Source organism: Pseudorca crassidens, chromosome X, assembly GCF_039906515.1.
Source record: "Pseudorca crassidens isolate mPseCra1 chromosome X, mPseCra1.hap1, whole genome shotgun sequence".
Lineage (NCBI taxonomy): Eukaryota > Metazoa > Chordata > Mammalia > Artiodactyla > Delphinidae > Pseudorca > Pseudorca crassidens.
Window position 1 is genome coordinate 91,769,809 of NC_090317.1, and position 15,718 is coordinate 91,785,526.

Genomic DNA, 15,718 nt, shown 5'->3' on the forward strand with positions numbered 1-15,718 from the left:
TTGAATCTATAGACCAATTTGGGGAGAATTGAAATGTTAACAATATTGAGTTTTCTGACCCATAAATCAGGTATATCTCTCTGTTTAATTTCTCTCAACAATATTTTGTAATTTTCAGTGTACAGGTCTTTCACATCTGACAAATTATTCCCTAACTATTTCACATTTTGATGCTATTTTACTTGGTGTTGTCTTATTTCCACTTTATTGTGTAGTATTCATTTTTCATTTCTATTACTTATTGTTAATTACTAGTATATAGAAAAGCAATTGATGTTTGTATGCTTATCTTGGGCAGAAGTTGGAACAGTCCCCACACAAGACTGCCCTCACTCTGACACCAATTGCAAGTTCAAGGGTTCACTCTCAGTTTCAATAATTCAAATCCATCCTGTAAAGCCATTACATGCATTTTCATATTTTTATACCAATTTTATTACTCTTCCTCTCTGATCTACCTCTATTTATACCTTATGATAAACTTGTGTGGAACTATTTAGCATAGAGATTAGCTGATGGTTAGCTAAATCCAATTCTTCCTTAAGCTAGTCATTTGCCATCAGCGTTATATCCTGAAAAGTCTTTAACTCAATTTCCCCATGTATTTGACCATCAATATAAATATAGTCTTAGCAACAATGGCAGTGTTACACCATATTATAACATGATAGTAGATGTAATCTGCATACAACACCGTACCTATAGTCAACATAATATACTGTGCATTTAAAATTTGTCAAGAGAGTAGATGTCTTGTTAAGTGTTCTTTCCAAAATAAAATACTCAAAAGATATTGGCACATTCATCTCCCAGAACAATATCACTCGGTTTGCAGACTTCTATTTGACCTTCTCAGGTTCCAAAAATAGGAGTAGTCTTGGCAACATATGGCTTCATTCTTTCTGGCATTTGGTTTAATTGAGTTAAGAGACAATATCACCTCTTACTCTGAGCTTTTTGGGCACCAATGTAATGGATTTCCCTTGTTGCATAACCTATTTATTCATTCTTTTACTCTCAGCTATATTCCTTCTCTCCATTTATCATTGAATTTGATCCAAACTTTACCACCTTTGGAGGGGACAATAGGTTCGGCCACTGTGCTGGTCCAGATTGCCAGCAGCAATACCAGTCTAGCAAATGCTTCCCCTTCAGTCCACTCCCATTTATATAGGGTATCATCACAAGTACAGAACTAGTGGTCTATCTCAACCACTAGATAATACAGCTGTATTCACTGTCAACCCCAAGTTTGCCAAGTTGGGTGAAGGCACAGTCTATCAATCACATTATGCCTTTAGGAATTCTGATGCAAAAGTTTGAAAGTAAAATTAAAGTTTCTTGCCTCGGAATCATCCCAGCTTCTGGCCCCTGCAATTGCAGCCCTGGTCCTGGGACCACTGAATCAGGTAGGAATAAAAGAACATTGAAATGTTGTGGGGGGAAACTGTATAGTCATACCAGCATCTTCTCCCACCTCCTCTTCCCCAGATTCTTCTGAAAAGTGAAGGAATCTATCTATTGGAGACCCTCTCTTGGCCACCCTCATGTTGAGTGTGAGCACACGCTGTAAAGATGTGTAAGTCAGCCCTGCATGCCCTTATCTCCCTCAGTTTTAGACAACAAATATTTCAGTTGCCTGTTCTAAGTCTCTATCAAAGCACCACTCCTAGGATACCTCTTTGCTCATTGTTGGACGCTATAGATTGTTATTGTGGACTGAATTGTGTTCCCTCAAAATTTATATCTGGAAACCCTAACCCTCAATGTGGTTATATTTGGAGATGGGTCCTTCAAGGAGGTAATTAAAGTTAAATGAGGTTGTAAGGGTAGAGCCCTAATCCAAAAGGACTAATGTCCTTATAAAAAGAGGAAGCAACACCAGTGGTGTACAAGCACAGAGAAAATGCCATGTGAGGACACAGTGAGAAGGTGGTTATCTATAAATTGGGAAGACAGGTCTCACCAGAAACCAATCCTACTGGCAGCTTGATCTTGGACTCTCAGACTGTGAGGAAATAAATTTCTGTTGTTTAAGTCACCCAGTCTGTGGTATCTTGTTATGGTAGCCCAAGCAGACTAATACAGTTGTATAGTGTGTTCCTTGGTCTGAAGAATGTAACTCGGTGGTCCAAATTGGTACAATATCTTCTGTTCTGGTCATTTTATAGTAGTCTGAGCATTTGCATCTCCCTCCAGGTATGCACAGCTCAGTTCAGAGTGTCTATTCCTGTCAGGACCCATTTGTAGCCTCTCCCAATTTGCTGAAAAACATTAATCTACACATCCAAGAGCTCAACAAACTCCAAGCAGGATAAATTCAAAAAGATCATTACCCAGACACATCATAATAAAAATGTAGAAGGGCAACTACAAAGAGAAAATCTTGAAAGCAGCAAGAGAAAAATGACTCATGTAGAAGAGAACCCCAATAACATTCACAACTGACTTCAAAAACAACAGAGGCCGGGGCTTCACTGGTGGTGCAGTTGTTGAGAGTCCGCCTGCCGATGCAGGGGACACGGGTTCGTGCCCTGGTCCGGGAATATCCCACATGCCGCAGAGCGGCTGGGCCCGTGAGCCATGGCCGCTGAGCCTGCACGTCCGGAGCCTGTGCTCCACAATGGGAGAGGCCACGGCAGTGAGAGGCCCACATACCGCAAAAAACAGAGGACAGAAGGCAATGGAATGACATATCCAAAGTACTGGAAGAAAAAAACCTACCAACCAAGAATCTCATATCCAGCAAAACTATCTTTTAAAAATGAAGGAAGAATAAACAAATTCTCAGATAAACACTCAGCTTCTTGAATCTGTAGGTTTGTCTTTTACCAAATCTAGGAAGTCTTCAGCAATTATTTCTTTGAGTAGTTCTTCAGTCATGCCCTATTTCTCCTCTCCTCCAGGACTATTAAATATTTTGTTATAATCCCACAAGTCCCTGAGGATCCATTCATTTTTTAAAAATATTTCTTTATTTATTTGGTTGCACCAGATCTTACTTGCAGCAGGTGGACTCCTTAGTTGTGGCATACGGGCTCCTTAGTTGTGGCATGCAAACTCTTGGTTGCGAATGCATGTGGGATCTAGTTCCCTGACCAGAGATAGAACCCGGGCCCCCTGCATTGAGAGCGTGGAGTCTTCACCACTGCTCCACCAGGGAAGTCCCCCATTCATTTTAAAATTTTATTTTCTCTCTGTTGTTCAAACTGGGTAATTTCTGTTCTTCTATCTTCCAACTCACTGATTTCTTCATCTGTTTCTCCACTGAGCTCATCTTTTGAGTTTTTTATTATGATTATTCTATTTTTCAGTTCTAAATTTCCATTTGGTTTTTATTTACATCTTCTATATCTTTGCTGAGACCTTCTATTTCTTTTCTGTGACTCTATTTTGTCATCTGTTTCAAATGTGTTCATAATTGATCATTGAAGCATTTTTATTATGGCTACTTTAAAATCTTTGTCAGATAATTCTAACATCTCTGTCATCTTGGTGTTCACGTGTATTCCTGATTCTTGGTGTGAAAAGTGATTTTCAATTGAAAGATGAACATTTTCATGGAATTCCCTGGTGGTCCAGTGGTTAGGACTTTACATTCTCACTGCCATGGCCTGGGTTCAACCCCTGGTCAGGGAACTAAATTCCCACAAGCTGCACAGCCAAAAAAAAACAAAGGAAGATGAACATTTTCTATATTATGTTGTAAGATCCTGGTTCTTATTTATGGCCACACCACGGGGCTTGTGGGATCTTAGTTCTCCAACCAGGAATTGAACCCAGGCCCACGGCAGTAAAAGTGCTAAGTCCTAACCACTGGACCACCAAGGAATTCCCTAAACCTTCTGTCTAAGCTGGCTTTTTCTGACACCACTCCAGCAGGGAAAAGGAGTGGAGGATGCCAGTTTGTTAATGCCAGCTATGGGGAGAAGTCTAGTTTCCCCACTCAGTCTCTGTTAATAACAGAGTTGGGAGGCTCCTTGCTACTGCTGGGCAAGACTGGGAGTTCCACAACCAAGTAGGACTCCACTATTTCCCTGGCTGGAAGGCGTAGCAGTGCCTCCCTACTGTTTTCCACATGGCCTCCAATGACACCACCCTAGGGGAAAAGAGAGGGGTGCCTTGATGCTGATATGTGAGAAAGGAAGTCTAGGCTCCCTGTATGGTTTCCACTGACATCATATAGGTGAGGGCTCATTACCACCCAGTGGGGACAAAAGTCCTGGCTTCATAGTCGATTTTTTCTGACACCACCTTGGCAGGGGTTTGGCATGACTTTTACAGTCTGTTCAGGGTGAAAATATAAGCTCTTCACTTGGCATTTATTAGCATGGATGGGAGTTGGACCACATTTTTTTTCTATACTGTTGGGATGCAGTAAAGCAACTATTTTCTGAAAGTTTACCATATTGTTAAGCTGCCCATTCCCTGGTTCTTTTACTAGACAGAACTGGCTTTTGTAGCGTCTTTTTTCTTGTCTGGGCCCATTGGCATTTCTAGGTTGCCAGGTTCTCCACCATTGTCAGATATAAGAGGCAAAAAGAAAACCCATAGAACAATTGTTCTTCCCCACACCCCCCGAGCCGTGCCACACAGCTGTGGGATCTCAGTTCCCTGACCAGGGATTGAACCCAGGCCATGACAGGGAAACACCAAGTCCTAACCACTAGGTCACCAGGGAACTCCCAATGTGTTCTTTTCTTTTGGGTCCTGAAGTCCTTAGCCAGCTTGCCTCCTTCACTCCACCTTTCTGAGTCAGCTTATGTTTGTTTTATAAATATCATTTCCAAAGTTTTTTATTGTACTTAGCAAGAGGAATAGGGAAAAGTGCATCTGCTCCATTCTCCCAGAAGTGGAAATCGTGTAATTGGGTCTTTTAAAATATTTCCCGGGCTTCCCTGGTGGCGCAGTGGTTAAGAATCCGCCTACCAACGCAGGGGAAATGGGTTTGAGCCCTGGTCCAGGAAGATCCCACATGCCACAGAGCAACTAAGCCTGTGCACCACAACTACTGAACCTGTGCTCTAGAGCCTGCAAGCCACAACTATTGAGCCTGCGTGCCACAACTACTGAAGCCCACGCGCCCTAGAACCCATGCTCTGCAACACGAGAAGCCACTGCAATGAGAAGCCCGCACACCGCAAGGAGGAGTAGCCCCCGCTCACCACAACTAGAGAAAGCCCGTGCGCAGCAACAAAGCCCCAACTCAGCCAAAAATAAATAAATAAATTAATTAATTAATTAATTTAAAAAAATATTTCCGAAATCTCTACTTACTTTCTGAGCATGTGGAATACATTTATAATAATTTTTAAAATATCCTTGTCTGCTAATACTAACCTCTGTGTCACTTCTGGGTTGGTTGATTGCTTGATTAGTCTCAGTACTTTTCCTATTTTCTTAACTCTTTTCATGCCTGGTAATATTTGATTGAATGCCAGACATTGTGAATTCTATTTTGTTGGGTACTGGACATATATGCATTTCTATGTCATCTGGAGTTTTGTTCTGGGACAGAGCTAAGTTACTTGGAAGGAGTTTGATCCTTGCACATCTTGCTAATATAATTTTTTAGGTGTATCTGGAGCAGTGCTCAGCCTAGGGCTAATTAATCCCTGCTACTAAGGCAATAGCTTCTTGAATTATCTACCCAATGCCCTATTTTTCCAGTCTAGCTATTGAGAACAGGCACTATTCCCAGCCCTGTGTGAGCATCAGACACCATTTCCTCTTATCCTTTCAGATGGTTCTCTCCCTGGCCTCACACACATGTGCTGATTGATACTCAACTGAATACTCAAGGAGGACCCTAGGCAGATCACCCAGATCTTCTCTCTGTGCAGTTTTCTCCACTTTGGTGGTGTGTCCTACAAATTCTAGCTGCCTTGTTCTCCCTAGACTCTCAGTTCCTTCTCAACTCAGGGAATTCACCAGTCTCTTCCTCAGTTTCCCCTCTCTGTGCAGTACCCTGGAAACTCTCTCGAGGAAGTATGTTGGAAAAATCATATGACTCACTTCATTTGTTTCCCTTTCCTCAGGGATCATTGTTCTTCATTGCCTAATATCCAGTGTCTTGAAAACCTTTTTTTTTCCTCAATGTACTTTGTCTGGTTTTTGTTCTGTTTGTTCCTGGCATGAGGGTAAATCCAGGCCCTGGGACTCCATCTTGGCTAGAAGAAGTCACAGGCAGGAATTTATAAATGTGGAGATTTGTCCATGGAGATCATCAGTAACAGATATATTTCAGTTGGTGTGATTTTTATGAATGAGGAATATTGTAACCTGGGTTTGAGACAAGTATGCCAATGAACCTGTATCTATAAACAAGGAACTTGTATCTATTAAGTGCTCATCAGTGTGGGATATATTGAGAAGTATTTAAGAAAGGGGAGATATGTCAATGTAGGCTGTCAATGAGATATTCTCCAGTAGGTGAAAATTTATGTTCAACTGGGATTTTTAATGTAAAAAAATTCCAATGGGAAGGTATTTGCACATCAGTAGATTTGTAAATTGGGTTGTCAATGAGTGATATGACTTTGGTGAGTATTTAAGAATAAAGAGATTTGTCACAAGTGATCATCAATAGAGTTATACCTGGTTAAGGGAGAGAGGTTTTTATGAATATAGATCCTGGTAAATGTGGAGCTATCACTTAGGGATACATTGATAGGTGTATATGAATGGAGAGATATACAACAGATATTGTCAATGGGGTATATGTCAACAAGGGTATTTATAATGGGTATATTTTTAAAATGAGCTGGGCAATAGGACATATGCTAATAGTCAAGTGTTTAAAAACAAGGCAAATTGTCATCAAAGGTTATAAATAGGTTACACCATCAGGTGGGTGTTTATAAAGACTTTTCAATGGACAACAACAATGGAGTATGTATTATGGAGGTTATTTATAAAAAGAGATTTTTCAACAGGGATTATAAATAAGAAAGATGCCAGTGGGTGTTTATGCATAAGATTTTTCAGTGGCAGACTGGTTATATGTCAATAGTTTTTATTTCTCAGTGAGGAGATTTGTCAAGAGGGGTCATGAGTGGAGATATTTTAAGGGATTTTTTTTTGGAATGGGGTGATTTTTTTCCCCCAACAGGTTAAGGAATGAAAGATTTTCCAGTGAGTAGATATTTATGAGAAGGGAAATTTGCCAATGGGGATTGTCAATGGAGATATGCCAGTGGAATGAATATTTGTGAATACGAAGATAGTGCAAAAGTGATTGCAGGAGGCTTTATATAAACATCTCCCCTTGATTGTGCATGTAACCTGTGAATGTGATGAGATATAATTCCATGATTATATGACATTATGTAGCAAATTAATTGCAAATGTAATTAAGGTTACTAATCAGTTTGCCTTAAAATAGGGAGATTATCCAGGTGAGGCTAATGTAGTTAAGCACCTTAGCCCTTCAGAAATGCAAAGTTTTCTCCTGCTGGTGACAAAAGAGGATGCTGGAGAAATTGGAAGCATGAGAAGCATTTGGCACGTCCTAATTGACTTTGAAGACAAAGAGGCCCACATTGTAAGGCATGCAGTTAGCCTTTAGAAGCAGACAGCAACCACCACTGGCCGACAGCCAACAAAGAAATGGGAACCTCAGTACTACAACTGCAAGGAACTAAGTTGTGCCAATAACATGAATAAGATTGAAATGGATACTTCCTAAGAGCCTCCATAGAAGAGTCCAGTGTGGCCAACACTGGTTTTGTGAGACCACTAAGCAGAGAACCCAGTCAAGCTTACTTGGACTTCTGACCTGTGAGGTCATAAATGGGTGTTGATTTAAGCTGTTAAGTTTGTGGTAATTTGTTACACAACGATAGAAAACGAATACAGTATTTGCCAGCTGTGTATTTGTGAAAGAGGGGATATGCCACAATGAAGAGAGGGTACTTTTCAAGGGAATTATTTACACAGGGCTTGGGGATTTGTCATCTGTTCTTGGCAACAGTAGAGATTTATAAACATGGGGATTTGTCCACAGTGAGGACTGCATAATGGAGAATTGTTATGGGTTGAATTGTGTCCTCCAAAAAGATACATAACCCCCACCATTTCAGAATGTGACCTCACTTGGAAATAGAAGCAGGAACATTATCGCTTGGGGGATGGCTGTCCTCTGAAGTCTTTGAAAATGTTGGTATTTTTCAGTGGGGGGATTTGTACACTAGAAATTAGTGTATGAGCATCACCATAAGAAAAACATTACAAATGAGTATATTAAATATTTGTAATGTCTTTGAGTTTGTCAAAATCATGAGTTAAACTAAAGATGCCAGAGGGCATGCAATTATTACTACTAATATTATACATTATTTCCAATATTATAAATTATCATTCCTAATAAAACATTATTTGCAATAATGTAAATGGTCATTACTAAGATCTATCACTACTGTTATAAAATATATTTACCATTACTATTACTAATAATAACTGTAAGGCCAACTGGCCCGAGGCAGGGGAACGCAATCAGATTCACAGGTTGCATCAGACCGAAACTCTCCGGACCACCCAGTTCCAGAAACTGACCTGGAGACTTTCCGGACCACCCAGTTCCAGGGACTGACCTGGGGACTTTCCACCCGGCCCAGCCTTCCCGCCTTTCGAGGGGCGGGACTAACGGTCCCAAGACTGATGCAACCTGCACCCGGATATTGCCACGATACCCGAAGAGACCACCAAATAAGGAATAACCTGCGCCCTCCTGGATTCACCACACCCCTTTCCCTTCTTCCCCTATAAAATCTTGCCCAACCCTCACCCAGGTGCGACTTCTCTGGCCCCTTTCTCTCGGACCAGTGAACCTCGCCCGGGAGCGCTCCCTAATAAAGCTCACTTGAAGCTTTCCTCTGTTTCGCGGTGCGGTTTGTTAAGATCCGACCTTACAATAACTAGTACAGAGAGCTATATGCCTAGCACTGTTTTAAGCACTTTACATATATAATGTCATTTAATATTCACACTGCCCGTATGAGTTAGGCATTATTTTTATCCCCATTTTACAGATGTAGAAACAGGCATAGAGAAGTAATATGATTTCCCCAAGGACACAGAGCTAGGAAAAGGCAGGATTTCTTTCTCAGTCGTAAGTGGGAACTAATTAATTGTTTTTCTTTAAAAAATATTATAAGGAATCAAATTAAGAAATACTGACTTAGTTAATATCTTTTTTATTTTTATAATATTTTTTAAAACTTTATTGAGATGCAATCCACATACAATAAAATTTACCCATTTAATATGACAATTAATTTTAGTATATTCACAAAGTTGTGCAACCATCACAATAGAATTTTAGAATATTTTCATCATCCCAAAAAGAAACCCATTAGCAGTCACTCTCCACTTTTCCCACCTCCCCCAACCCCAGCCCTAGGTAACCACTAATATACTTTCTGTCTCCATAGTTTGGACATCTCATACAAATGAAATCATACAATATGTAGTCTTTTGTGACTGGCTTCTTTCAAGTAACATGTTTTCAAAGTTCATCAATTTTGTAGCATGTATCACTACATCATCCCTTTTTATTACTGAATATTTTATTGTATGGATATACCACATTTTGATCAACCATTCATTAGTTGATGGATATTTGGGCTGTTTCCACTTTGGGACTACTCTGAATAATGCTGCTGTGAACATTTGTGTGTATGTTTTTGTATGGATATATGTTTTAATTTCTCTTGGGTGGATACCCAGGAGTAGAATTCCTAGATCATATGGTAACTCTATGTTTAACATTTTAAGAAACTTCCAAACTTTCTTCCAAAACAGCTGCACCACTTTACATCCCATTAGCAATGTTAAGATGAGTCCAATTTTTCTACATCCTCGTCAACACTTGCTATTGTCTATCTTTTTTATTCTAGCCTACTAGTGGTTGTGAAATATCTCATTGTGGTTTTGATTTCCATTTCCCTAATGCCTAATGATGCTGTGAAGCTTTTCATGTACTTAGGTCATTCATATATCTCATTTGGAGAAATGTCTATTCAGATCCTTTGCCCCTTTTTTTTCCTTTGCCCATTTTTAAGTTGGGTTATTTTTTTATTACTGGGTTATACAAGTCCTTTATATATCTGAGATACACATCCCTTATCAGATATATGATTTGCAAATATTTTTTCCCATTTTGTGGGTTGACATTTTACTTTCTTGACAGTACTATTTACCACACAAAAATTTTTAATTTTGATGAAGCCCAATTTATTTCCTTTTTGTTTTATAGTACGTGCTTTTGGTGTCATAGCTAAGAAACCATTAAGGCTTCGGATTTGAATACAGATTTGGCTTCAGTGTTCACGTTCTTCATCATTGCACTACATTGCCTGTCTAGCAATTGTCACTGTTAGTAATATTACACATGAAGTTATTATTATGAGAGTTTTGTGTTTTGATTGGAAAAAATATCCAAGGGGTGAATACACCCATAAATCATCCTCCAACCCTATCACAGACCTCAGAAGGATTCTGGGTAGGGACTGTGAGACCCATTTTTTTCAGGGAGAAGTACTGAGGGCTGAGTGAGGGTAGGGCCAGCCCCTATGCTACCCATGGAGCTGGACCCCATGCTGCACACCTCACAGGACTGCCAACCCCTTGTACTTCCTCTCAGCCATCAGAGATTCTTTTCCAAGCAGAGATTCACACACAGACACATGGAATGTGGGGGTGAGGGGTAACTCATTTTACTCACCTTAATGGATTTTCTAGAAGGGTAATGGGAGGAAATGTAGTGACTCACACCAGGACTCTGAACTAAATAGCCTCTCTGTAGGGTCTGCTTCTCCATAGCAGCCACAGCTAAAGGGAGCACCTGGAAGGTGCTCCCTTTGGAGCCTGCAACTCCCACTTGCTGTTTAATGCCTGAGGCCACATCCAGTGTATACAACAGTCCTTGGTGTTGAGAAACAGTTGGCAAAAGCAGAAAATAAGCAATAACACATGTGAACATACCCAGGATTGAGGTAACATCAGGGAGGGTCAAGTAACCTATTCCATGTATTGGGGAACTGCCAGAAGCAGCAGGAACAGTCTGTGGTTCCAGACAATAGGTCAGGGCTGAGGAAACATCCCCGGACCCTAGAAAACAGCCATAGGGACCAGGAAACTGTCATGGCAGTGATGTGAACAGTCAGAAAAATTATCAAAAGGCCAAAGGACCAGAAAACAGTCCTTGTAGTTAGAGGACAACCAGAGAGACTCTAGAACAGGCAAATGGAAGAAGAAAACATCCCTAAATGTCATGCAACAGCTAGAAATACCTAGGAGACAGCCAGACAGATAAGGGAACAATCTCAAGCTGAGGGCACAGCCAGAGAAACCAGGAAACAGTTAACGGGACAAGGGGATAGTGTCTGGACCTGAGGAACAGAGGGATCATCAAACATCTGAAGAGACCACAAAACAGTCCTTGTATCTGGGAGACAGTCAGAGGGGCTACAAAAGAGTGAGAGCAACAGGGCCTAGATCCAGAGGATCAGGCCAAAAACATCAAAGAAGAGTCTCTGAAGTGCTGGGAAAGGAAAAATAAAAAAGCAGTCTGCAGGACTGGGGAACCACCAGAGTCCGAGGAACAATTGAAACAGCAACAAACCAATTTACAGAAATCAGGGAACAATGACTGGTCCTAACAAAGGGTCATCAGAAACTGTGGGGAGTAATCACAGGGATCAAATATAGTATATTAATGACTAGTGGGAATTCAACAATCATGGGAGCTAATACAGCACCAGCAGATATGGTTATGGGGACTCATGGGAGTTAAAGACACTGTACTGGCGACCAGTAGAAGATCATCAGAAACCATAAAGGGCTCTAATGCAGGGTAGGCTCTAATGAGTCCCAGGCATTATGCTGGGGCTCATGAGGTCAATACATTGTATTAGAGGATGAGTAACCTGCATCCACAGGGATGGGGGTAGCGAATGGGCTGATGCTGGGGTGGAGACAAAAATCACTTTAGTGGTGGCTAATGGCTAATCAGCAGGGTAATAAAGTACTAATATGGGATCAGCAGACACTAGTCAGATTTTTTATGAAGATCAAAGACACTCTACTTGTGGCAAAGATTAGAAGACACAGTGGTGACACTAATTAATATAGGATCAGTAGCAGATACTGTGATTGAAAAACGTGAGGCAAAGGCTCTAAACTAGTAGGTGGTAGTCAGTAGTCTCAGTGTTGAGGCCAGTATAGGGTTAGCAAACATGGTGATGGGCTCTAATGTATGGTCAGCATGCACTGTACTGGGACATCATTGCATTCAGACACTGTATTAGTGGCTAATGGGGGATCAACAGGCACAGTGATGATGGTTAATGCAGGGTCAGCAACACTGTGATTGGGACTTATGAAGGTCAAAGACATTGTACTCATTGCTAATGGGTGGTCAATAAGATGAGACTACTGTGGAATCAGCAGATACTGTGCCAGAAGCTCATGGAGGTTAGTCTCTGATCTTGTGGCTAATTGGGGATCAGCAAATACATTGCTGGAACCTCATGCATATTGAAGAAACAGTACTGCTGCCTAATGGAGGATCAACAGACACTGGGATCAGAGCTAACGTGGGGTCAGCAAACTCTACTCAGGCCTCAAGGGGTCAAAGACACAATACTCGTGGTTAAAGGCGAGGGAGAGGGACTCAGCAGCAGACACAGGGATTCAGCTACTGTAAGGACAAAAAACATGGTAATGGGTCCTCAAGGAGTTCATACTCTGTGTGGGTGTCTGACAAGTCGAAGACATTAACGTATGGTCAACAGATGCACTAATAGGCTATAATGTAAGGTCGGATGACATAGTGATGGAGGCTATTTAGGGGTCCTCAGGTAAAAAACTTGGAACTTGGTAAATGGGGGATCAGAAGATAGAGTGACAAGGTCATGTGAGTTCTGCAGACATTAAGCTGGGGCTCAAGAGATCAAAGTCACCATATTGGTGGCTAACTGGGGAACAGCAGATAAATATTTGTGCAATGGTGCTGTGTTGTGGGTTCATGGGGATCAGAGACACTGATATGGCTAATATCATGGCTAATAAAAAACCAGCAGACATAGTGAGGGGATCTAATGTAGGATGAGCAGATACTGTGATTAGAACTCATTGGATTAAATATACTGTACAGTGGACAGTGGGGAATGAACAAAGTGGTGAGAGCCAACATGGGGTCAACAGCCACTGCATTAGGTATAAATGAAGGTGATGACACATCGCTGGGAGCTAATGGGAGGTCAGCAGTCACCATGTTGAGTCTAAAAGAGGGCAAAAAGACATGATACTGAGCTAATAGATCATCAGTCACTAAGCTGGAGGCTAAAGGAGTGAAAAGACACTATGCTGTGAGCAAATGGAGGTCAGTAAAAATTGTAATAGCAGCTAAAAGGGGTGGCGAGACATGATGCTATGAGCTAAAGGGGGTCGGCAGACTCTGCTGGAATAAAAAGTGTGGGAAGACAAGCTATTGTGAGCTAATGGAAGGTCAGCAGACACTGTGCTCTTAACTAAAGGTGGTGATAAGAACTGCTATAAGCTAATGGAGTGGGTGTTAGTAGACACTGTGCAGACATGTGATGGGGGTAAGAACTACATCATGGTAGCTAATGCTAATGGAGGATTAGGAGAGACTGTGCTCAGGCTATTGGGAGCCAAATACACACAGTAGTATTGGCCAGTAGGGATCACCACATAGGTGATGGTAGCTAACGGAAGGCCAGCACAACCCATCATGGGCCTTAGTAAAGGTCATTTTCATGGAGCAAAACCATTTCTAAAGCCTTGGGAGGACCAAGTTTCCCATTGCCAGTGTCTTTCATCTGATCTAGTGGTCAAGATTCTTGGTTTTCTCCCAAGCAGCCCACATTTGACTCCTGATATGGGAACAAGGAATTCTTTATTGTTGTTTTAAAATTTTAATTGAGATATAATTTACATACAATAAAATGCACAAATCTTAAGTGTACTCATTTGATGACCTTGTGTATCCCCATTAACACCCACTCCAGTCAAGATACAGAATAGTTTCATCACCCTGGGAAGCTCCCTCCTACCTCATAGGAGTTAATTCCTACCCCAGAGGCAATCACTGATCTGCTTTCTGTCACTATAGATTACTTTTATTTATGTTTGACATTTTCCATAATAATAATAATTTTAAAACATCAAATTTAATTTTTTTAATGGATGAGATGAAGATTGGAAGAACTGATGAGATATCATTTTGATAAACTTAATAATTAGTAAATGAGGATGAGGGCATGCTATATACAAAGTGAAGAAAGTGTAATATGTATATTCAAGTGTATGCTGTATTGGGGGGCATCTGGTGATTAATTCAAATATCCTGGGTTGTCATAATCATTATGGAACACTCAGGGAAAAAAGCAAAAAAAAGTATTTAATTTTGCATCAATTTACTATGGCGCAGTGCTACCAAGTATTAAAGGTAAAGGATTCACTTTTGCTTATCAAAAAAGTGCAAGAGAAAATATTCACAAGGTTGAGAGGTTTATCACTAATAGACCTCCACTAAAGAAAACTCTAAAGGATGTTTTTCAGGCAAAGAAGAAAATGATCCTAGAGGAAATGCAGAAAAGAATGAAGAGCAATCAAAGTGGTAAATATGTGGGTAAAATAAAATGAATATATAAAACAAAAATGTTTTCTGGGGAGACATACACACACATGTATACACACACACTTATATACATATATATAGATACATATATTACATATAAATATATATATACCCCATAATACATAATATTTTTAATATATATGTATGTACATGAGCAAATTTTCTATTAAAAGATTAACTTTCAAAGACAATTTCTTAGACAAAACCATACAATACTATTTAAAATTTTAAAAGGTGAGTTAAATAAAAAGACAAACCATATTCATGGATGGGAGGGCTTAAGCCATTTTACACCTTTCAGATCGGCAACAATTTTAAAAAAACAGATAAGTCCTGGTGAATATGTGTGAAAATGTAAACTTTTTCTCAAACTGCTCATGAGAGTGTAAATTAGTGCAATTTTTTTAACTTTAAAATTTAGTCAAGTTGAAAAACTTCTATATCAATCAGAACCCAGTTAGGAGACAGAAACCATACTGATTATTTTAACAGAGAGAACTTAAAATGAATTTTTAACTAGTGATGAAGTTATTAACCACGTAACTTAAAAGACAAAAAGAGAACATTAAAATTATCATGGAGGTAGCAACTGCAGAAAGCAGCTGGCCTAGGGTAACAAGGGAAGAAGTTGGAATTATTAAAAATAGAAGGTTGGAAGCAGGGTCTCATGTGACTGGGATTCATACCTCTAAGGAGGTGGCACCAGCCAGATGCTGCTAGGTCTCTGAGGGGGTGGGGTACCCTAAAGCTCTTAGTGCTGGAAAAGTGAAAACTGGATTAAACTGCTGCTACCATGAGGAACTGCTGCTGCCCAAGTGAAGAAGCAATGCTGGGCTGACAGATGAACAGGGAGCCAACCAGAAGGAAAAAAGGAGCAAGTCCCTTCTTCCTTCCGCAGACTCAATATTTATATTTAGTATCTCTTACTGGTAGGACCCAACAGGGAGTAGCAGCTGGCAAGACAGAAACGTGTTCTGTAGAGTCATGGCCCCAGCATCACAAAGCAGAGTATAGAAGGGTAGGTTTGGAGCTGAAGCACAATAGATTAATAAC